This window comes from Pseudonaja textilis, chromosome 3 (assembly GCF_049901715.1).
Source record: "Pseudonaja textilis isolate UNSWEBS1 chromosome 3, rPseTex1.2, whole genome shotgun sequence".
In the NCBI taxonomy this organism is placed as follows: Eukaryota; Metazoa; Chordata; class Lepidosauria; order Squamata; family Elapidae; genus Pseudonaja; species Pseudonaja textilis.
In genome coordinates, this window is record NC_141992.1 from 195,581,256 (window position 1) to 195,605,335 (window position 24,080).

The window sequence follows — 24,080 nt, forward strand, 5'->3', positions numbered from 1 at the left end:
TGCTGCCGGGGAACGCTGGAGCCTTTGCTGCCAAGCAGCTGATTGGCGGTTGGATCGGCCTCCCACGATACCAACAATCAGCTGTTCTAGATGGCGAAGATCACCAGTCACTGCCGATTGCTGCCGCCCGTTTGCCATTGAACGGGCAGCAGTGATCGGTCGACACCAAATAGCCGGCGGCAGCAAACTGGTGGCAATAAGCCGTATTCTGATCCCCGCCACATAGAACAGCTGACCAACAGAATTCCAGGAGGCTGATCCAACCACCAATCAGCTGCTTGGCAGCGAAGGCTCCAGTGTTCCCCGCCGGTGGCAGCTCAGCTCAGTTGACCAGTGGTGGGTGCAATGGAGCGGAGCCCTGACGAACCACATGCTGAGGCTGCAATAATATGCTGAAGCTGACCAGTGTTCTGACCAAGGCTTCCTGAGACTGTAATTATACACACACTTAGTCCAAACAACCCTCTTTTTATTTCAACGGCTGGGAATTATGTTCATTCCCAGCCCGTAATGAGTCCCAAAACAGTCTCTCAAGATAAGCACCCACCTTTATCTTCTTTGAATTGCTGCCAACAACTAAAGTGCCAAATTAACTGAAACAAGTCAAGTGGAGTACAAAGTCCACAGAGAGCTTCAAGGTTTAATCCGAACAGAGCGAACAAAGTTGCTTCCTGCGATGGTTCCTGTCCCTTTGCTCCTCCTTTATGTCTTATGCGAGGAACAATCACCTTCAAGCTTTACTCCCAAGTTGCCCCTTTTGTCTGAACTGTTCTTGCCTTCTGGCAGCTCTGCGCCTGCGCGCACTGGGAACAGGCTCCCCTTGTTCCTCTGCCTCGCTGCTGTCAGATTCTGGAGGCTCCAGAGTCGTCGCATAACTCCCAGATGGCCCTGGCCCCATCTCTGTATCGGATGCAGGACTCTCGTCCGAGTCTCCCCCCCCAGACTCCCAGATTGGCCCATGTTCCTCCACACTGTCCGACTCTTGTGCTGTCTCCGCAGGCTACCAGCAGGCCACAACAGCCACAACAACCAACTACCAGCGTTTGCTGCAGGATAAATACCAGATGGATGCTGGGAGCAGAGACAGATTCCGCCCTCCCCTGCTTTCCTCCTCTAAAGCTAATGTGTGTCTTATGGTCCAGAGCTTCTTATACAGCAACAAATACGGTAATTTATCCGCTGAACCTATTCCCTTAAAAAAATGTGGCAAGGTCGTAAAACTCACAACTCTCTTGCTTAGCAACAGACATTTTGGACTCAATTGTGGTTGTAATTCAGGACTGACTGTAAATGAATATTTTCTTCAGCATGACTAACCCTGCAGAAAATGTAAATAGGGATCGTGGGTACTCACGACTAAAGCAATTTGAAATCTCGTTATTTCCAGGAGGAGAGATTCAGTTCTTTTGTCCTAAGATCACTTAGAAATCAATGCCAGTTAGATCTTTTTAAACCGCTGCTTGGAAAGAGGCCCGTTTCTTTGATCTCAGGAAGATGGGAACTTCACAGGACCTGTGACGTCTTAGAAATATCTCAAAGCACCCTTCTCCATAACGAAAGGAACTGGAGGAGGTTCGTGACTGCATCCACACAATCTACCTTTGATCTTCTAACATGGTAGGCGTTGGTGAGAGGGTCTTTCTTAACACTTTTACAGCAAATCTGCAATTTTCCATAGAGCTGTCTCGAGTGTCCAGGTTGGGAGGAGCTCCAGTCTCGGCTCTCACAGGCTGAGCTTGAGATTGAGGCACGCCTCTCACCATCACGTGGTCCTCCGGGCGCGCCCCAGTTTTTTGCTCAGCCTCGTGGCAGTCAGGCTGGTTTTCCTTTTGCTCCTGGTCGTTCTAGCACCTCGTGTTTTCTTTTTCTTTTGATCAACTTGGACTCTCAGACAGCGCAGGAAACTGAGGTTTGAGCTCCCTAGGGAGCCTTTTTCTTCTAAGGGGAATTGTTTCACTATCCTTTTAAGGGAGAATCCAGAGCTTCGAGCGCTGCCCCCCGATTGCTGCCTTTTCGCTCCGTGCGAAGCTGCATCGTTTCTTTCCTGCCTGGTTTTGTTCTTTGGCCGTTTCCCCACGAACGCCCTCTAACCCAGGGAGATGCTTCCTGCCTCTCCCAGGTACTTCTTTGTGGCCTCCGGGTCTTTTTAACTTCTCCTGGGTGATAGCCGCCGCTGGGGATTGCTTCGTCATTGCGCCCTCCATTTTGGGCTCCCTGTGGCGTCAGCCATCTTGGGAGTGGCAGGAGTTGCCGCCATCTTGTGTGTGGCCGCATGGCCGGGCGCCATTTTTCAGAGGCCTATAACAGGGTTTTTCTTAATGTTTTATAGGCAGACTCGGACTGCCTATATCCTTGCCTGTTTGCGCTTAGTTTCTATCAGGCTAACCAGGGCTAGTTGGCTCTGTAGCCCTTCCCCAGCAGGCGAGTTAGCAGCTCTGCCATCCCCTTCCCCGGTCCGTCCGGCAGGGGTAGCTGCCTGGCGTTCAACTTTTGGCTAATTGGCTTCTGGGCTAGGCCCTGCTGTGCAACAGCCTCCTATTTTAAATACAAAAATTTTTTTGATCAAAGGGGGTGCGAAACGTGCGCTAGGATCCCCGGCCTCTACGTAGGCCGCATCCAAACATGCAACTGTCCGAGGACCCGTGATGGCACTTTACTTTAAAATTTTTGGTTGGTAGCCCAGGGACGCCTGCCACTGCTCGAGGCCTACCTGCAGGCCGCATTGTGTTTGATTCCTGGGCAGATCCTTGGAATGTCCAAATCCCTGCTGGTACCTTGCAATCCTGCCTTGGTACTCCTCTAGATATAGGAGTCTACTGGCTACACAGTCTCTCCCCAGCAAGAGAGGTAGCAGCTCCGCCATCCCCCTTCCCCGGTCCGCCCGGCAGGGTGGTTTTGGCGTCCATCTTTGGCAATTGGCTTCTGGGCTAGGCCCTACTTCTCAACAACGTGCAAAGCACCTCTGTTGCCCTTGACCTAGGGGGTGCGAAACAGTACTGGGTTTCCCGGCCCCTGCTTAGGCTGTGTCCAGCCTTGTTAATCACCTCACGTTAATCAAGAACTTTTCCTCCTTTCTCCTCTCCAGATGGCAGACGACAATGCATCTCGTGGCACTTCCCTGAAGGCCAAGGCTAAGTCTCACCACCTGCGCAAACAAGCACAGGAAACATCCAAAGCCTCTCAAAGGGATGCCCTTAGGCGACACAGGGCCCTTGAAAAGGAGATTGACAGACGCTCTAAGGAGTCAAGCTCTGTGCCTCTGGACCCTTCCAATCCCACTCCTCTACCTCCACCCATCCTCCCTCCTCCCCTGCTTCTGCCTCTTCATCGCAGCCTGGACAGGCCCCTGAGGCCACCTTCCCCCGCTGCTGCAGGTCTGCGCCCGGAGGAGCCTCACCCACCCCCACGGTGGAAATCCCGAAAATCTCAAACGAGCGATGGAACTGGCCATCCGGCACGGGATAGCACAACAGTTTCAGCAGCTGACCGGTCTGGCCCCTAGGCCTGAGGCCCCGAGGCTCGAGGATCAGCAACCGCATGGTCAGGTAGCTCTCCACGGGACTTGACCCTGCCCTTGGAGATGGAGGAGATGGAGGCCCAGGAACTCGGGGACCCTACCCTCTTTGGGGACGAGGAGGATCTCGGTGGGGTCTGTCGAGACAGTGAACTCCTCTCGGGAGCAGGCCCCCCAGAAGGGGAGATGTCGGAGGACGAGGGCCTCTCTCCAGGCCAGCCGCGTTTCTGGGGCTGTTTAAACCACATCTATTTAGGTCCCTCCTGTTCAAGGCCAGGAATACCTCGGGCCTGAACCCTCCCCCCACCCAACCCAGCGGCATCGGGGTTCCTCCCGACTCCATTTTCTCCCAGCCTGTGGTGGAAACCGAAGTGATTCCTGTCCCACCCATATTCTCTGACATGGTCTCAAGGCAGCTAGCCTCCTCGGGGCCTCCTCCCCTCCCAACGCCCAGGACAAGCGGTTTTTCAATCTTGAACCGCAGTTCTCTACCTTGCTCGATCCCCCTGTGGACGAGCCCGTAGTAGGTCTGGCCTCCCGCTCAACTCCCAGCGAGTCCTCGAAGCTCTCCAGCCCGAGGACAAACGAGCTGAACTGGCCCTGCGCCGCGCTCATCTCTCTGATGCCTGGGCGGTCAGGGCCTCCACGCCACGTCTTTTTCACCAGAACCTCCATCAAGTGGCTTCAGCAGCTCAAGCAGCACGTCTCCGCAGCTAATCTCAGAGCGCACCAGGATATTGCCAAGATCCTGGCCGCAGCCGAGTTCTCTGCAGACGCCACCTTCCAGGCTGCAAAATTCTCCACCAGGGCCATCTCGTCCCAGGTCACTGCCCGTCGCCTTCTCTGGCTCCGCCACTGGCAGGCAGACGTAAAAAACAAGGCTAAGCTAGCATCAGCCCCATCTCTGGGGGAAGCTATTTGGACCGGTTCTCGACCCATTCCTGGCCGAGACCCGCAACAAGCGCAAATATCTCCTTCTCTTGCTAGGAGGTCTGATTTCAGAGGTTCCTCTCCCTCTTCTCGCCAAGGTTCTTCCCGCTCTTCCTCCTTCCCCAGGTACTACCAATCATCTCCCTACAGGCCTCCGACCGATCGGAACCAGACAGGTCCGGAGGCACCTCGTCAGGAAGCCCTCCCGGGGATCCGGGAGAGGTTCGTTCCGTGCGTCCCGATAATGCAGTCGCCCCCAGGTGGCTGCCCCTCCCAAAAAAAAAAAAGAAAGAAAGAAAGAAAGAAACAAGTATAAAGACGAGGAGAAGGAGAGCGAGAAAGCCAATCCTCTTCAGGCTTCTCGCCTAGTCTGGCTCCACTCTGACACTTAACTCCTGCAAAATCTCTTTCTCTTCAGCCTTGCCCAAACTGTTGGGGAAGCCTAATCCTCATATCTGCCTTACCTCTCCATACCAAGACTCCCGGTAGACCATACGGCTCCCGGACGCAGGCTCATAGTCTGGAGCACCCTTGTCCTCCTCACCTTGCCCCAGGGCATCTGGCCGGCAACACATTTATCCCCACCCCATGTTAGCTGGGGTTCCTTCTCTGGGCCCCCGGCCCACAGCCTCATAATCCAGATACACGGACCCCTTGCCCTGGTCCTCACTACTACCCTTAGTTCCCTCTGGGGCGGTCCTCGGTCAGTTGGCTCTTGAGCAGGGCCGACCGCCTTGCTCTGGGCGGAACCAAACTTGGTCCCCACTAGCACAGGTCACAGTTTGGGAACTCTTACGTCTCCCCTCCATCACTCTGACCTGGAGTTCTCTCAGGGGGCTCCCAACAGGGTCTATCCCATAACACCCTAGGGCGTCCCATCGCCACCCTCGCAACGGTGACCCTCCGGTTGGAGGGCGCCTCCCCTCACTCTGGCTAGGTCTTCTCAGGGAACTTCCATCCTCGCCTCTGTCCGGGCTCCTCGACCGGGTCCCTAACAAGGTTTTGGCTGCTCTACCTAGTCTCCTTGCCCCACGGTCTCAGTAAACATCCGTGGCATCCCGGCAGGGCTACCTTTAGACAGCCCGTCTCCTTCATCAGGCCCTCTCGTTGAGGCATTCCAACCTCCGAGGGGTTCTCCTGTTGGGCGTGCCCTCCAGCGGGTCATCAGGGTTCCAGGAGAGGTCCCATTCCAGACGGGAGCCCACCCGCAGGACTAGCCAAGCTTTGGTATGTCCCAACCTGGACACTCGAGACAGCTCTATGGAAAAGGGGCGTTGGTTCTTACCTGATACGCTTCTTTTCGTAGAGCTGTTGAGAGTGTCCAGCCCCACCCGTAGGCCGTCTGGTGGGAAACCCTGCTGTTCGACCGAGCAAACTAATATTTTTTTCCTGAGTAAGATGAGAACAGGACCTTCCTTCTCGTCTTCGCAAAACTGGGGCGCGCCCGGAGGACCATGTGATGGTGAGAGGCGTGCCTCAATCTCAAGCTCAGCCTGTGAGAGCCGAGACTGGAGCTCCTCCCAACCTGAACACTCTCAACAGCTCTACGAAAAGAAGCGTATCAGGTAAGAACCAACGCCCCATTTCATACCCGCTCCTTGCCTGCAACTCATACACGATGCAACGCACACCTGAATTATTTTGCCGGATGCTTACGTTTTTACAGGAATTCCAGTAAGAGTTCCAAGCACAGTTGCCAATCCCACCAACTGGGTCAGTTAGGAAAGAAAGAAATGGAGATTAAATTAGTTCATTTTGCAGAGACCACAGATTGTTAAAGAACGCAAGCAGGTACTCCAAGACTGAAATTCAATGGAGAGAAAAGTAAAATCTTACACTTAGGCAAGAAAAATCAAAAGGACACATATAGACTTGGTGAAACCAGGCTCAATAGCAGTAACTGTGAAAGGGATCTTGGAGTCTTAGTGGACAACCAGCTAAATATGAGCCAGCAGTGTGCAGCAGCAGCCAAAAAAGCTAATGCAATCCTAAACTGTATTAACGGAGAGATACAATCAAGATCAAGGGAGGTACTAATACCACTCTATAAAGCCTTAGTAAGGCCACACCTAGATGTTGAGACTCTGGAAAAAGTACAGAGAAGAACAACCAGGATGATTAGGGGACTGGAGGATAAAACATATGATGAACTGTTGCAGGAACTGGACTTGGCTAGTCTGGTGAAGAGAAGGACCAGGAGAGACATGATAGCGGTCTTCCAATATTTGAGGGGCTGCCACAGAGAGGAGAGGGTTCAAGCTATTTTCCAAAGCGCCTGTAGGCCAGACAAGGCATAATGGATGGAAACTGAACAAGGAGAGATTTAACCTGGAAATAAGGTGAAACTTTCTGATAGTGAGAACTATCAACCAATGGAATTGAAGTTGCCTTTGGAAGTTGTGGGAGCTTCTTCACTGGAAGCCTTCAAGAAGAGATTGGACTACCATTTGTCAGAAATGGTGTAGGGTCATCCTGGGTGGGGTGTTGGACTAGATGATATACAAGGTCCCTTCTGTTTTTCTGTTAAGACTGTTTTAATAATTATTTAGGTAAGGGAACCAATTTGACAAGAGTTTGGAATGCTCGTAAGGCCACTGTGATACGAGGACATTATATACAATACAATTCAGCATTTAAGAGGAACGTGGACGAAAAGAAAAATGTTCTACAAGAAATTATACAGAAGGGGAAGGAAGTCCAGAATTCACCAGAAGATGCTAACAAACTTGATCAACTAAAATGATTGCAACAACAAATTTCTTAGCTGACTGTTTCAAATATTGAAAATAAATAGGCAAAACAATGCTTTTTTCAAACAAATGCTTTTTTTGCAAACAAATCAGGGAGATGGTTGGCCTACAAGCTGAGGAAACAATAACCAAGTTTCAAGAGAAAAATAAGACTTGTATGGACAGCAAAATCTTTCAAAGACTTTTTTTAGAATGAATATACCAATTTATATAAAGGACAGGAAAGAAAAGACTTCGGGCCCACGATTAACCAAATCATTTCTAATTGTAACAGGTAGTCCTTGACATATGGCCAAGACAGTGATGGGATTCATTTTTTTTTTTTACTACTAGTCCTGTGGGCGTGGCATGGGTTGGTGGGTGTGGTAGAGGAAGGATACTATAAAATCCCCATTCCCTCTCCACTAACCTGCTTTCCAGCTCTGTTCTCCTATGCAGGGCAACCAAAGAAGACCCAGCCAATCCGCTGGGACTTGGGAGGTGGAGAATAGATGGGGGCGGGACCAGTCAGAGGTGGTATTTGCTGGTTCTTTGAACTACTCAAAATTTCCACTACCGGTTCTCCAGAACCAGTCAGAACCTGCTGAATACCAATTCTGGACCAAGATCGAAACCAGATTTTCGTTTGCTAGAACAAAACATTTGCTAAGAGAATCACATCCAATTATAGGACCTTTTTTTTAAAAAAACCATGGTTAAGTAAAAATCACTGCACTTAATTGAATCATGTTGTCATTAAATGGATCTGGCTCTCCCCACCGATTGTTGGAAGCCAGATGGGAACGTCACAAGGGCGACCACACAGTTCTAGAACGTGGGGTAAATACATGCCAGTGGCCCCAGGTGCCGAAATTTTTATCACATGATCATGGAGACACCATGACGGTCGTTAAGTGTGAACAATGGTCATAAGTCCCTTTTTTTTTTTGAGGGCCATTGTAACTTCAGTCACTAAACGAATAATCGTAAATCAAGGACAATCTGTAACGGATTTAAAAAAAATGGTGGTGCGTTTCTGCCGAATAAGCGTGCGGAGAGATTACGGCGATGTTCATCAACCCAAACTTTGGAAGGGTGGTCGAGGAGACGTAAAACGTTATCTTGATGAGTTAAAAAGTCCAAAGCGAAGTCATCTCCGGGGTTGAATTAATTTCCTGGGAATATGAAAATTTGGCATTGGGGCTTTTCTGGCCCTTTTCCTTTCACACAAGAATCCAAAAATACCGCTCTCCCAGCTGCACTGTGGCTTTTCTCATTTATAATAAGTAGGGGCCAAGTTTCTCAAACTCAGGGCAACACCCCCAGGAAAGGGGTCAGTGGAGTCGGTGATCCGGCCTCTTCTGAACCGCTGGGATGTCAAACTGTGAAGGGAGCCAGGGGTTTTCTTTGCTTATTTGGAAGCCCAAAATACATCTCCAGAAGGGGCAGAAGAACGCAAAATGGAAACGTGCGCATGCATACATTATCCCCGAATAGCACACCTCGGGGGTTGATTCTCAAAGACACATTATGCGGGCAGACAGTGTTTACATATATGTGGTTTACATATATGTGTGTGTGTATATGTGTGTATGTATGTATGTGTGTGTGTGTGTGTGTGTGTGTGTGTATTATATATATATATATATATATATATATATATACACACACACACACACACACACATATATATATGTATGTATGTATATATGTAAGTATATATATATATATATATGTAAGTATGTATATATTTATGTATATATCTATAACCTCAACAAAGGTACGATTTAGATTTCTCATTCTAAATATGTGTCTACAAATTTAGTGGTATATACACATACGTATATACAGTACATATACTATTGTAAGTATATTGAGAGCTTACACAGCAGAAAGGAATTCCTTGTGTGTCTAATTACACTTGGCCAATAAGGAATTCTATTCTATTCTATTCTATTCTATTCTATTCTATTCTATTCTATTCTATCCTATCCCAATTCTATTCTATATAGAAAAGCTGGATACCCCGTGCTTCGCTACAAAACTATGTGATTGGGCTTAGTTTTGGGGGGAGAAAAATAAAGAGGAAAAAAAAAATCTGTCTCTGCCTACAAGCATCCATCGGTATTCATCTGGCTAGCGTTCTGTTAGTGTGAGAGAGTTGAGGGCTGTTTGGAAAGTGAAACAGTATTTGCTGTGTGAGCAAGGAGACAGAAAGGAGCCTGGGCGTGGCTTAGCTCATCTGTTCTGTACTCAAGCTGCTTGGTGCTCTAAAACTGAAACTGAAACTCCTCTCCTCTCCTTGTGTTTTGCATTTGGAACTGATTTCTTTTCAGGTGGGGAGGGGGAGTAGAACTCCTTAGCATCACAGCTTGTTAATAATAATAATAATAATAATAATAATAATAATAATAATAATAATAATAATAATAATAATGATGATGATGATGATGTAGGAAATTCTAATGCTCTGTTGGTCATTTCAAAAAATCCTTTCTTAGTGAGCACCTAGAAGCCAAGAGGAATATACCTGGCAAATCTCAAGTTTGTAGGCTTTTTGGTTCTGGAGATTTTGTGATGATACATGAGAGGTATTTGGCTTTTATATAGAATATAAGAATACATACATACATATATGCAAACACACATATACACATACATAATCTCACAAAAGTATGATTTTACTAATCCAACTTTCTGCATATTGTCTAATTATTGTGTGTATGTATATACACATATGTACAGTATATACATATAAACTCACGCACATATATATACATACACAGACAGACAGACAAAAAGGCAAGACAGAAGGCAAGACAAGAAACAATGGATGGAAACTAATCAAAGAGAAAAGCAACCTGGAACTAATTAGAAATTTCCTGATAGTGAGGAAGGAGAATTAACCAGTGGAACAGCCTGCCTCCAGAAGTTGTGGGCGCTTCATCCCTGGAGGCTTTTAAGAAGATACATGACTGACAGACAGACAGGATAGGCAGGCAGATAGACAGACCGATGTGGCATGCAGAGCCCTCTCTGCTGTTTTGGTTTCTGGCGTGCACATGCGCAATGGCCAACTGATATTCACGCACGCCGGAAACCCAAAGACCAGTTGGCCGGTGTGCCTGCGCGTGCTGGCCAGCTGGTCTTCAGGTTCCCAGCGCTCCTGGCCAGCACGCACACCAGCCAGCTGGTCTTTGGTTCCCGGGGTTCTGCCACAGGTGCGCATTTCAGTTTGGGCACTCCGTGCCAGAAAGGTTCACCATTACTGGTTTTGGGTCTCTCCTGCTTCGGTGGACCAGAAGACCTCCAACTCTGCGACTCTATATTTCAATGGGATTTACTGCCTTGGTGGAACTCAACAGGACTTCCACTAAAAAGGATCACGCCCCCGATTTGGTTATTTCCGCTAAAACCGAACCAGCTGGTGAAGACAACTTCTCTTTGCGAGGTTCCTTCAAGACAAAACGAACCCAGAAATCGGAAGGAAATCAAGAGGGAGCAGACAAGACACGTGTGCAAACTTTCGGAGAGTAAAGAGAAGAGGGAAGGAAGGTGGACGTTTGGCCCGCCGCCATCTTGCAGAGATCTCCTGCCCACCAGTGTGGGGGATGGAGTTGATGTGCGGAGGTCACCTTCTCAAGAACTTCAGATTCACGGGGCCGTTGCCAGCTCGCCTCCCGTCCCACAAAAGCAACTCTGTTCTCCCTCCCTCGGAGCTTTGCACCAGGAATTCCAGTCTTGAGTTTTGCCAAGTAATTCATAAGATTTTTCTCCCCTTCCCAGACTCTGGAAGAACCCAAATCTACATTTACAGGACGGAACGTTCAAAAGGCACAAAGGCTGTTTTTGAAGATGGGAAGCGCAGAACGTTGTTAATTGGGATCGAAGGTCACTCTTACCCATTTTCTACCACCGCTAGGGAGTCCCAACTTGACGAAGTTGGCAGCGTTGCTTTTGAAATTGGCATTTTCCTGGCCCCGCTAAGGAAGATTTGGAAGCTCTGTTTAATAGGTAAAGAAACCTACTCCCCCCATTCGAAAGAAAAGACCTCTGATAATAAAACCTTTGAAATGGATTAAAGACTCACTTCCCTGGTCAGCACAGCGGGATATACCAAAGGATATCCATATAAAAAATGAAATTTAGAGGAGGCATTCATTCGAATAGAGCTGGAAGGGGCCTTGGAGGTCTTCTAGTCCAACCCCCTGCTTTGGCAGGATACCCTACACCACTTCAGACAAATGTTTATCCAATCTCTTCTTAAAAGCCTCCAGTGATGAAGCACCCATAATTTCTGGAAGCAACTTGTTCCATTGGCTAATTATTCTCACTGTCAGGAAATTTCTCCTTAGGTTTTGGTTGCGTCTTTCCTTGGTTAGTTTCCACCCACTGTTTCTTGTTTTTCCTTGTGGTGCTTTGCAAAATAAGTTGACTCCCTCCTCTCTGTGGGGCAGACTCTCAAATATTGGAAGACTGCTATCATGTCTCCCCTGGTCCTTCTCTTCATCAAACTAGTTGTAACCAATTCCTGCAACCATTCTTCATGCGTTTTAACCTTCAGCCCCCTAATCATCCAATTGCTCTTCCCAAAAGTCTTGTCATTTTTTTAAAACCATGGTGACCAAATCTGGATGCAGTATTCTGGTCTTACCAAGGCCTTATAAAGTGGTACTAACACTTTACGTGGTCTTGATTCTATCCGTCTGTTAATGCAACCTAGGATTGCATTGGCTTTTTTGGCTGCCGCTGCACACTGCTGACTCATATTTAAGTGATTGTCCCCTAGGGCTCCAAGATCCCTCTCACTGTTACTGCTATTAAGCCAAATTTCACCTCCTCTGTACCTGTCCATAGGGCTTTTCCTCCCTAAGTGTGACACCTTGTTTTTCTCGACATCAAATCTCATTTTGTTGGATAGGGTAGGAAGTTATCACCCACCCCTCTCCTAGAAAAATGAAATATCCTAGGAAATATTTAAAAAGCAGAATATTTCCCCTAAAAAGAGTAGAAACTCACCTCAGAAGTAGAAACTCACCCCACCCTCTTTGCTAATGGACCATTAACTCTGGCCTAGATTAGTCTATTTTACATAACAAAGATCTCCAGGTAGAGCTATAGGAATTGCCCAAAGCCCTTTCGTTACATCATCATCCAGCAAGGCTCAACCAAGCCTGGGGTTCAGGACAGCCTACAGAGTTGCCCCTGCATGGCCTCATGGGAGTCAGGCAGCCAATCAGAATACAAGCTCAAATTCAAATCCCAACAGAGGGTATAAAATCCAGGCACTCTCAACATCTCAGCCCTTCCTTCTCCCTTGACCTTCCTTCTTTGGAGCTCCAAGGCATGTGATTCTGTCCACCATTAAACCATCTTTCCAAACAGCCTCCATGTTTCCAGTGTCTTTTTCCCTACTTGGAACTGAACCCAAAAAGATCATTCTTCCAACAATAGGTAATAAAATGTCATGTTGTTAGATCCTGATATGACAGCTCAGGGTCTGACGTGCGTCATTTGACAAGCTTCTTCACTCTTTTATCTTCCAAGCACTGTGATCTAGCTGCAAGATTTGTGCTAAAAACCATGTGGGCTGCTGGACCTTGAGGGACGTTTTCCTTCCCACTCAGCATTCTTCTACATGGAAGCCTCGATTAAAATCCAGAGATGCCCTCAGTGAAACGTGACCAGCATTGCAGACATATGGGTACCCACAGGGCAATTCCCATGTTAAATGGAATCTGAGATGGGGAAGAGATGATCTATAAAATATCCTGTGATCTATAAGATATCCAACCTAAGGGAAAACATCTGGAGATTTTCATCAAGAAAGACACCATGTCTCCAAGGTCATCATGCTGCCTGGTTGAATTGCTCGGACCCTACACATTTTTCTTCTAATAAAAGCGAAAGACCACTCATGCATCATCACAAAATCTCCAGAACTGTAAAGCCTACAAACTTGAAATTTGGTACATAAGTTCCCCTTGGCTTCTAGGTGCTCACGAAGAAAGGATTTTTCAAAATGACCATCAGAGCATTAGTATTTCCTATATTATTATTATTATTAACACGCTCTGATGCTAAGGAGTTCTACTCTCTCTCCCCATCTAAAAAGAAATCTGTTCCAAGTGCAAAACACAAGTAGAGGAGTTTCAGTCTCAGATCAGCAACCTGCTTTAGTACAGTTGAGCTAAACCACACCCAGGCTCCTTGCTGTCTCCCTTCTTGCTCACACAGCAAATACTGTTTCAGTTTCCAAGCAGCCCTCAATTCTCTCACACACTGACAGGACACTAGCCAGATGAATACCGATGGATGCTGGTAAGCAGAGGCACAATTCCCCCCCCCTTATTTTCCTCCCCAAAAACAAAGCCCGACCACATAGTTTTGTAGCATACCACAGGTATCCAGCTAGTACTCCATAAAAACTCTATCCTCCTTTTAAGACATTTCTGCGACATTCATACCTTCTTATGTGGAGGATAGTGAAGGTGTTCAATGTTATCACCAATTTTTCCAGGAGAAAATCTCTCTATGGGTTTTTTGTTGACACACACAATTTAATGGCAGATAATCAATTGCTCAATAATTTTTTTCTCTTCAAGGGTAACTGCTCCTTCTGGCCGTTGTGGTCATGAGTCAAGGACTAACTGTACTTTTATATCAGGACAATGAAAGGAAATGCCTTTTATTAACCTAGTTTATATTTAATCTTAACCCTGAGATGAATCGTTAAAGTAGCCCAAATCAAATCAAAATTAACCTGTTTTAAAATCTTGTAAAACTGCAAAATTTCAGCAAGTTCCTGTAAGATCTTCCAAATGACATCATGAGATTTTGCATAAGAATGGCAACATTTTACAAAATGTCATGCAGGAATGCTGAAACATTATCTGAATTCTTATAAAAAAATGTTTTTTGCATTATGTGAGGGTTTCTACATTCCCATTCTTCTCGATGCCAACCCAACTTGGTTCCATCACTGTATCATTAAACAAGTGTCCTCCGGATAGGTTTACGTTACGATTTCCAACTTAATTCACTGGTTGAGACATCTGGGTGGGATCTTCATTCCACAATGGAGAAACTAGGCTCACATTAAACTTAGATTGTTTGATGCTCTGAAAACTGAACACGCTATTTTGAACCAGCCTTTCCAACGTGCAGACTAATCTTTCTTCCAAAATCGATGCAGTAAATTGCAGAACTGTGCATTCAAAACCCCTTGGAGGAAGTTGAACAGCACACACCCAAATTTTGCAGGCGTTACACTGAATTAAATTGTAGTTTCATAAATAAGTGGCATAAATAAGTCACAATTCCCTGGGCACACCAATCACAATCAGTTTACTAGCCACAATTCAAAGTATCAACTATTATCCTAAGCCGAAACAGGACCTACCGTGACTCAGTATACAGGCAACCCTTGACTTACAAACCTTCATTTAGTGACCAAAGTTACCACAGCACGGAAAAAAGTGACTTATGACCGGTTCTTGCACTTACGACCATTGCAATATCTCCACAGTCACGTGATCAAAATCCGCCCACTTGTTCTGACCCAGGCTTCACAAAATCAGGAAGCAGATTGCTCGTCCTGAAAAAACCCCTTTTATTTAGAGGCTAATGTGAATTCCTATCATTCACATCCAGCAAAGCCAAGGTAAACAGTCTTTTACAACCACAGACTTTATCAGGCTTGTAGAGTTGCCAGGCCAATAGCTTCAAAACGCAATGCTGTAACAGAAAATACCTGGCAAGGAGTCAGGAACAAATCTTCACCCAAATTAAACAAATTGTCTCCTGCAAACACCACTCCCCTTTTGTTCCTCTTTATTCCCTACGAGAGGGGCCATTCACCATCCACCTGTGCCTTTACTCCCGAGTCAACCCTTAACTGTTCCCTTCCTCTGACAGCTCTGTACATGTGCACACTGGGAACAGGCTCCAGCTGTTCTTCTGCCCCACTGATCTCTGACTCCAAAGGCAGCTGATAACTGTCGTATAGCCCCGGCCCCATCTCTGCCTCCAACACAATGCCCTTGTCAACATGGATGTATTTGTGATGTTTGCAGTACGTAGTTTGTGGCCTTCAGAGGAGGTATTGGACAAGCAAAGTCAACAGGGAAAACCAGACTCCTTTAATGACCATAACATTCACTTAAGACCTGCAGCGATTCACTTAACAACGATGGCAAAGACGACCATAAATTTGGGAGCAGCAAATTTAACAAATGCCTGCTTAGATTCTAGACATCATTGCTTTCCATGCAGAGAACCGGATTTTTTTTTTTTTTTAGAAAGCAACAACCTTCACCCTAAGATTGTTGATTTCTACACAATGCTACACAATTTCTACACATTGTTGCTGCTTTCTGCAGAAATGCACTCAGCAGCGGCCCTTTGTTGTGTTTTCCAAAGCCCACCAAGCAGAGAATTGAATCGAATATTTAATATCCGGCCCCAGACAGAATAGAATAACAGAATTGGAAGGGACCTTAGAGGTCTTCTAGTCCAACCCCCTGCCTAAGCAGGAAACCCTACACCACTTCAGACAAATGGGTATCCAATTTCTTCTTAAAAACTTCCAGTGTTGGAGCATTCACAACTTCTAGAGGCAAGTTGTCCCACAGATTAATTGTTTTCCCTGTCAGGAAATTTCTCCTTAGTTCCCAAGAAAAATAAGCTATGGCATTTTAAAGTAGTGTTGGTTTTTTTTTAAAAAAAAACCCTTTTAAAGAGAGTTTTTTAACCCTTAAGATTCACAAAGGAAGTGGGTCCAATATCTGGTTTTTAAAAAATTTAAAGGATGCTGGCCAATAGTTAGATGGCCTCCAAGATAGCGGTAACTGTGAGAGGGATCTTGGAGTCTTAGTGGACAAGCAGCTAAATAGGAGCCAGCTGTGTGCAGCAGCAGCCAAAAAAGCCAATGCAATCCTAGGTTGCATTAACAGAAGGATACAATTGAGATCAAGGGAGGCACTAATACCACTCTATAAAGCCTTAGTAAGGCCACACCTAGAGTCCTGCATCCAGTTTTGGTCACCACATTATAAAAAAGATGAGACTCCAGAAAAAGTACAGAGAAAAGCAACCAGGATGATGAGGGGACTGGAAGCTAAAACATAAAACAAACGGTTGCGGGAACTGGGCTTAGCTAGTCTATTAAAGAGCAGGACCAGGGGAGACATGATAGCGGCCTTCCAATATTTGAGGGGCTGCCACAGGGAGGAAGGGGTCAAGCTATTTTCTAAAGCTCCTACAGGCCAGACAAGGAATAATGGATGGAAACTGAACGAGGAGAGATTGAACCTGGAAATAAGGAGAAACTTTCTGACAGTGAGAACCGTCAACCCATGGAACAGAAGTTGCCTTCAGAAGTTGTGAAAGTTTCCTTATTGGAAGCTTTCAAGAAGAGATTGGACTGCCATTTTTCAGAAATGGTGTAGTGTCTCCTGCTTGGGCAGGGGGTAGGACTAGATGACCTACAAGATCCCCTCCAGCATTTTCTATTGTTAAGTGAGTTTTTGCCCCATTTTACAACTTTCCTTGCCACGGTTCTTAAGGGAATCACCGCAGCAGTTACATTACAACATACACAGAACAGATCTGGAAGGGATCTTCGAGGTCTTCCAGCCCAGCCCCTTGTTCAAGTCGTTAAGTGAATCTGATGTCCCCATGGATTCTGTGTGTAGGTCACATGATCCCCACAATCCTGTAACCGTCGTAAGTACATGCCAGTTGCCAAGCATTTGAATTTTGATCGCACAACCCAGAGGGATGCAATGACTGTGTGAAAACTGCTCATAAGTCACTTTTCTCAGTGGTGTAACTTCAAACGGTCAGTAAAGGAATGGTTGTAACTCAAGGACTAACCATACAAGCTGAAGGACATAATGGATCTTCCTATTCAACAGGGCAAGATCAAGAACCTCACAGATTAATACCTCTTTCTTAATTTAGGTATGATCTAAGAATTGGACTAAATACTATCAAATTCAGAATTTTATACAAACCACTAGCTCGATACCCATGCTTCGCTACGAAACCACGTGGTTGGCCTTAGTTTTGGGGGAGGAAAATAAGGGAGAAAAATTCTGCCTCTGCCTACCAGCATCCATCAGTATTCATCTGGCTAGGGTCCTGCCAGTATATGAGTTGAGGGCTGTTTGGAAACTGAAACAGTATTTGCTGTGTGAGCAAGAAGGGAGACAGCAAGGAGCCTGGGTGTGGCTTAGCTCAACTGTTCTGCACTAAAGCTGCTTGGTGTTGTGAAACTGGAACTCCTCTCCTCTGGTTTTGTTTTGCATTTGGAACAGATTTCTTTTCAGGTGGAGAAGGGGAATAGAACTCCTTAGCATCAGAGCCTGTTAATAATAATATAGGAAATACTAACTCTCTGATAGTAATTTTGAATAATTCTTTCTTAGTGAGCACCTAGAAGCCAAGAGGAACATATGGGCCAAATTTCAGGTTTGTAGGCTTTACGATTCTGGAGATTTTGTGATGATGTATGAGGGGTGTTTCGCTTTTATATATGTAGATTCGGGCCCAGAGCAACCTAAACGGCTAATTTATCATTCCAAACTCGGAGAACGGATCCATTAAAAAAAAAATAAGGTGGAATAGATCCGTGTTTGCTTACTTTTAATCTGCCCAATAAGTAAAGTTTCAAACCCGAAGGGCTTGAAATACAGGTATGCCCTCGACTTACAATGGCACTGGAAAAAAAACTGACTCAGAACCGTTTTCACAGTTATGACCATTGCGGTGTCCCCGTTGATCAAAACTCCAGACGCTATTGTTAATAGTTATGACCATTGGCTGTTTCCCAAGGTCATGTTTTTCATTTCATCATTTCCCCCTTTTGCGACCTTCTGAGAAGCCAGATTCACTTAATAACCGGCGGACTAACTTAAAAACCGGCAGTGATTCACTTAACAACTGTGCTAAGAAATGTTGTAAAATGGGGCTAACTAACTTAACACATCACACTTAACGACATAAATTTTAGGCTCTTGCAAAACTCAAGTATTAACCGTGATATATAGATAATCCTCAACCTACGACCAACCTCTCCTGAGGGCTCTTACAACCCAAACTTCTGACGGTTGGATTCCCTCCTTCGTGGCCTCACGACTGCAGTGTGGCTACTAAGACCACGGCTATCATCCTGCAGCCCCGTGACCTCATTTTATGACGGTTCTGCAGAAAAAAAACAACCCAGCATATACTACTTCTTTTTTTTGCACAATCATCTCTTAGCAAACCATCGAATTGCTTAACGACCACGTCAAAAAATTGCTCCCCAAATTAGGTCACTCCCTTTGGGTGACTCGATTACGACCACAATGGATGCTGACCATTTTAGGCAAGCTCCATGACGGCCGTAACTTGATGATTACGTGTGGAGTGCAGTTTTAGTGGCTCTTTAGCACATGAGCTGTAAACACACCACCTGTCTGCGCCACAGGATAACTACAGGTGTGGAACAGATGTTTAATCCAAGACGACACATAGCGAAAGCAATGTTCTGCCTTTGATCCCCGAGTGTGGCTGTCCTAAATCTCTTTTAAGGACTGAAAAACTGCAGAAGAGCAAAGCTCCAAGGAAGTTTTAATTTCCTTCTGTACAATTATGCAAAGAATATAATTGGTGCATTCCTACCGTTTCCCCGAAAATACAACCTGCCCCGAAAATAAGTCCTAGCTTGATTTTTACACATGCACCCAATATAAGCCCTACCCCCCAAATAAGCCCCAATTAAGATCCCGCCCACTCCAGAGTGGATGGGTAAAAATTAAGCTAGGGTGGGGAAGCGGGGTGGAGCTGCCCTACTACTTACCTTTGGACAGTTGTAGCCAGGGATCGCACACCCTGACACTTGCCTTGCCAGCTTGCCGGCCCATTTCTTCGGCAGCTGGCAAGGCTTTCCTGAAGGCCTCTGTAGCTGATAACATGATTGATCCAGAGCTCTTGTTATCCACTGCAGAGGCCTTCAGGAAAGTCTTGCCAGCTGCCGAAGAAGTTCTTGAAGGCCTCTGACAGGAAAAAGGAGGTTGGGGGAGACGCACGCAAGTGAGGTTAGTCAGTGGATGACATCCCCCGAAAATAAGACCTGATGGCAAAAAAATAATTAAAAGACAGGGTCTTATTTTTGAAGAAACGCGGTATATTAAAAGGTACTTAGTGCAACGTTCATGTATTAAAAAAAGGTACGTGACCCATGCTCCATTCCATACATGTCAAAAGGCCACAGACAAAAGTGTACGCAACGCCATGTTGTAACTACGGGCCTCTTTTGCAAGGGCTGACGCCGTTGGTGTTTGCTCTGCAACATATATATCTAGGTCAGACTGTCAAAGCAGGTGCCAGGCTGTCTGTGGTGCAACAGTGGGCACCAAACTTAAATCAAATTATATCAAATGCAGCCGCAGGGGAGGCAGGCGAAATCGTGAGGATTTAGCAAAGTCTCCAAGTATAAAATTGGAAAGTTAACATTTAAAATCACAGCCTTCTCCTGTCTGATTACACCATGCAGTGTGGGGGGAAAAAGGATGTTTTACAGCAGGGGTCTCCAACCTTGGCAACTTTAAGACCTGTGAACTTCAACTCCCAGAATTCCTCAGCCAGCAAACCTGGCTGAGGAATTCTGGGAGTTAAGTCCACAAGTCTTAAAGCTGCCAAGGTTGGAGACCCCTGTTTTAGAGCACTGTTTTCTAACCCTGGCTACCTTAAGATGGGTGGACTCCAACTCCCAGAATTCCCCAAGACAGCCATGCTTGGCTGGGAGGATTCTATGAGTTGGAAGTCCATCCATCTTAAAGCAGGCCAAGCTTGGAAAAGAATTTTAGATTAAACTTGCTGCTATGCAAAGCAAGTTTGAGACCACACCCGAGTTGTTGAATCAACCTATTGCAATGGCTAAGGTTTTTAATAAAACTGTAGTTGGACCACACCTGGAACATTGCATCCAGTTTGGGTCACCACATTTACAAAAAAACATCTTGGAAAAAGTGCAGAGAACAGCTACGATGATTAAAGGCCTTTTAATTGCAGGACATGTCTATCTCACACCTCCCCAAAATCAGTAATTTTCCAAATTAAGAGAGAAAATATGAGCCAGCAGTGTGCAGCAGCAGCAGCAAAAAAAAAAAACCTATTACAATCCTGGGTTGCATAAACAGAGAGACAAAATTAAGATCATGTAAAGTTCTAATACCTTTAAGTAAAGCCACACCTGGAATACTGCATCTACTTTTGGTCAACACATTACAAAAAAGATGTCGAGAGACTTTGAAAAAAGAGCAGAGAAGAGAAAACTAAGACGATTAAAGGCCTGGAGACAAAAACATACCAAGAACTGTTGCAAAATTTGGATTTGGCTAGTTTAGAGAAAAGAAAGACTTACAAAGGACATGATAGCAATATTCCACTATTTGAGGTTGAGGGTGGTCCGAATACCACTCTATAAAGCCTTAGTAAGACCACACTTAGAGTACTGCATCCACTTTTGGTCCCCACAAGGTAAAAAAAGATGTTGAGACTCTAGAAAAAGTGCAGAGAAGAGCAACCAGGAAGATTAGGGGACTGGAGGCCAAAGTATATGAAAAATGGTTGCAGGAACTGGGCAGGGCTAGTCTAGTGAAGAGAAGGTCCAGGGGAGGCAGGAGAACAGTCTTCCAAAATTTGAGGGGCTGCCCCAGAGAGGAGTGGGTCAAGCTATTTTCCAAACCACTTGAAGGCAAACAAGAAACAATGGATGGAAACTAATCAAGCAAGAAAAGGTGTCTATGGAGATTCTCCATCATCCCGGTCCTGGTGGCAACTGGACTTTCTGGTTTTGCTTTGAAGACCTTTTGCTTCTCATCCAAGAAACTTCTTCAGCTCTGCTTCTTGGAATGAGAAGTGAAGCGTCTTCAAAGAAAAACCAGTAAGTCCAGTTACTGCCCCTTGAAAAAAAGCACCTTTGGGACAACCAAGGAGAGAAGCAACCTAGAATGAAGTTTCTCAACTTCCGAACAGTGAGAACAATTAACCAGTGGAAGGACTTGTCTTCAGAAATTGTGGTTGTTCCATCACTGGAGGCTTTTAAGAAGAGATTTTAACAGCCACTTGTCTGAAATGGCATATAGTAGCTGCCACCAACTGGTGGGTCCGTGAGAATATTTTGGTGGTCCACAGAAAAATTATTTGCATTTTTAAAATTGCACTAATTTATCTTTTTTAAAAAAAAAAATATTAATAGCCGTCTGCGGGATTTAAAATTATGAATTTAGTGGTCCCCAAGGTCCGAAAGGTTGGTGACCCCTGGCATATAGGGTCTCCTGCTTGAGTAAGGGGGTTGGACTAGAATACCTCCAAAGGTCCCTTCTAGCACTATTCTAATTCATCTTTCTTTCTAAATTCTGCTCCGTCTTAACCCAACCTCAAAAACCAGGAGACCCCAACCAGCTTTTTTCCAACCACCAATAAGGCGCACACCCCTCCGCTCATTTAGACCCAAGCCTTCAATCCCTTCATCTGGCCATTTCCCCCTGGTTTCGGAGAACGCCTGACACGCAACGGGATGCATTCACACAACAGGGTGGACTTAAAGGTGGCTTGTTCCCTGCCAGCCTCTTCGAGCTCATCCCCTCACCCCCAGTTGATTCGGCGGTCAAGGTTCCCAGCGCAAGCCAAAGAAAGGAAGGGGGGGGGGAATGTCCACGCAAAATAATAAATCCCGATTCAGATCTCGGGTTTCACGTCTCGTCTGAATGCACGCTTATCCTGCTTCGGGGGCGGGGGAGAGAAACTCTTAACCGAGGTTGCTGCTCAGCCCGATGGGCTTCGGGATCGGGCTTCTTTGCAAACCTCGGGCCGCCGGTTTTTGCACTAACACGTGCACAAAACGAGACCCTGCAATCCGGCTTTGCTGCACACACACACACACCCCTCCCCGGGCTTCGGGGTCTCGCCCTTCTTTCAGACTTTCCTAACCGGGAGCCGCTCCAGGATGAATTTCCAGGAGAAATTGCAAAACCAGCAACCGGGCGCGTTGCAAATGCAAAAATACCCCCCCCCTTGTTAGGCCTTTCGGTGCAATCGCGTTTTGGGGAGGGGGGAGTAGAAAGAAAAGAGGGCGGTGGGGCGGAAGCTATATTTTTTATTTATTTTTTTGCAACCGCACCAAGCCTGCCCCGCCCGGCCCCGCTTGCAAATTCCCCAGGATCGCGGACCCCCGCAGAAGGGCGAGGCCCAAGCCATCTCCCCACCCCACCCCGAAAAAAACCCCACCGTGTTAATCCATGCAATCTCCCAAAAACCCACCACGCAATCCATGCAATCTCCCCCCGCAACCCCCCCACCCCACCCAGTTCACCTTCCCCGGCCTTCTTCCCGGGGACACCCCGGGTTTTGCAGCCCCTCTTCCCGGCCTTGCACGTGCAACTCAAGGCGGCGCCCACCCGGTCTTGCAGCAGCGCAAGGCCAGCCATGCACGCTTCTCGTGGGGGAGAGAGAAGAAAAGCCGGGGTTCTCTCCCCCCACCCAGACCCGTCCACGCGTGGGAGAGGAGGGGATGGGTGGAATGCATCCTTTCCCCACGACCGCCTTACCCCGTAGGATGATGAGGGATGAGGATTATTTTGCAAATCCGGAGCCAGCGCAGCCTCGCGCCTCCCGCGTGCAAAGCCCGGGCGGAAGGGGGGCGGGGGGAAGAGAGAGAGAGAGAGAGCAAGAGCGAGGAGAGAGAGGGGGGAAGGGGAAAGGAGCAGCGCGCGTGCGCGTGCGTGCAGGCAAGGCGCGTTCCACCCCGCGGGCGCACGCGCGCCCCTCTCCCTTCCCACCCACCCAGCAAACCAGCCAGCGCCGCAGCCAATCGGAGCGCGCCTTTTTGCCTCCTTTTTTTTTTTTTTTTTTGGCTCCGGGCACTCGGCCCCGCCCCGAGCTCGCGCCGGCCCGAGAGGCGGCTCTCTCCGCGGGCCACGCCCCCCGCTTTTCCTTGCGTTCGGCCGGAGACGGAGCGAGGCCGGCTTGCGGGCTGGTCACGTGACGCGGTGGCGGCGAGGTGGGCGGGGTGCCGAGCTTGCGCGAGGCGGAGGCGGGTGGGGTGCGCAACCGGGCGCTCGCGGGCGCCTTGAGAGGGTCCCTGGGAAAAGGGGGGCCGGGGTGGATGTCGGCTCATCTCATCCCCAGTTGGGGAAATCTGCTTGGCTTCCGGCTGAGGCGAGGAAGGGGCCGCACAGCCGCGTCTCCTGGCGTGTGTGACTTTGGGGGCTTGAGAAGCGGGCTGGACACGAGGCCAGGGCATACAAGTAGTACCTCCGCGTGGTTTTTCGCGTGGGAGCTTTTGACAGATATTACAGAATAACAGAGTTGGAAGGGAACTTGTAGGTCATCTAGTGCAACCCCCGCCCAAGCAGGAGACCCTATGCCAAGGGTCTTCAAACTTGACAGGTTTGAGACTTCTGGACTTCAACTCCCAGAATTCCCGAGCTAATATGTCTGGAGGAGGAATTCTGGGAGTTGAAGTCCACAAGTCTTAAAGCGGTCAAGTTTGAAGACCCCTGGCCTACAACCATTTGTGACAGGTGGCCGTCCAGTCTCTTCTTGAAAGCCTCCACTGATGAATTTCTGAAGGCAACTCCTGTTCCATCGGTTGACTGCCCTCAGTGTTATAAAATTTATCTTAATTTCCTGGTTAAATCTCTCCGTGTTCAGTTTCCATCCATTATTCCTTGTCTGACCTTCAGGTGCCTTGGAAAATAGCTTGACCCCTTCCTCCTCTCTGTGGCAGCCCCTCAAATATTGGAAGGCTGCTCTCATGTCTCCTCTGGTCCTTCTCTTCACCAGACTAGCCAGGCCCAGTTCCTGCAACCGTTCATCATGTTTTAGTTTCCAGTCCCCTCTTCATCCTGGTTGCT

At 47.1% G+C, this 24,080-nt stretch overlaps 1 protein-coding gene and 1 long non-coding RNA gene across 2 annotated transcripts in view; both read right to left on the reverse strand.

Moving 5' to 3' along the window:
* PTP4A3 (protein tyrosine phosphatase 4A3) overlaps positions 1-22,948 on the reverse strand; it is a 111,072-nt gene extending 88,124 nt beyond the window's left edge. Inside the window, exon 1 of the mRNA XM_026716050.2 lies at positions 22,773-22,948. The gene's annotated coding sequence lies outside the window, so the exon portion shown is untranslated. The remainder of the gene's footprint in view (positions 1-22,772) is intronic.
* LOC148126482 (uncharacterized) overlaps positions 1-24,080 on the reverse strand; it is a 456,824-nt gene that overhangs the window by 350,041 nt on the left and 82,703 nt on the right. The gene's annotated exons all lie outside the window — the stretch shown is intronic.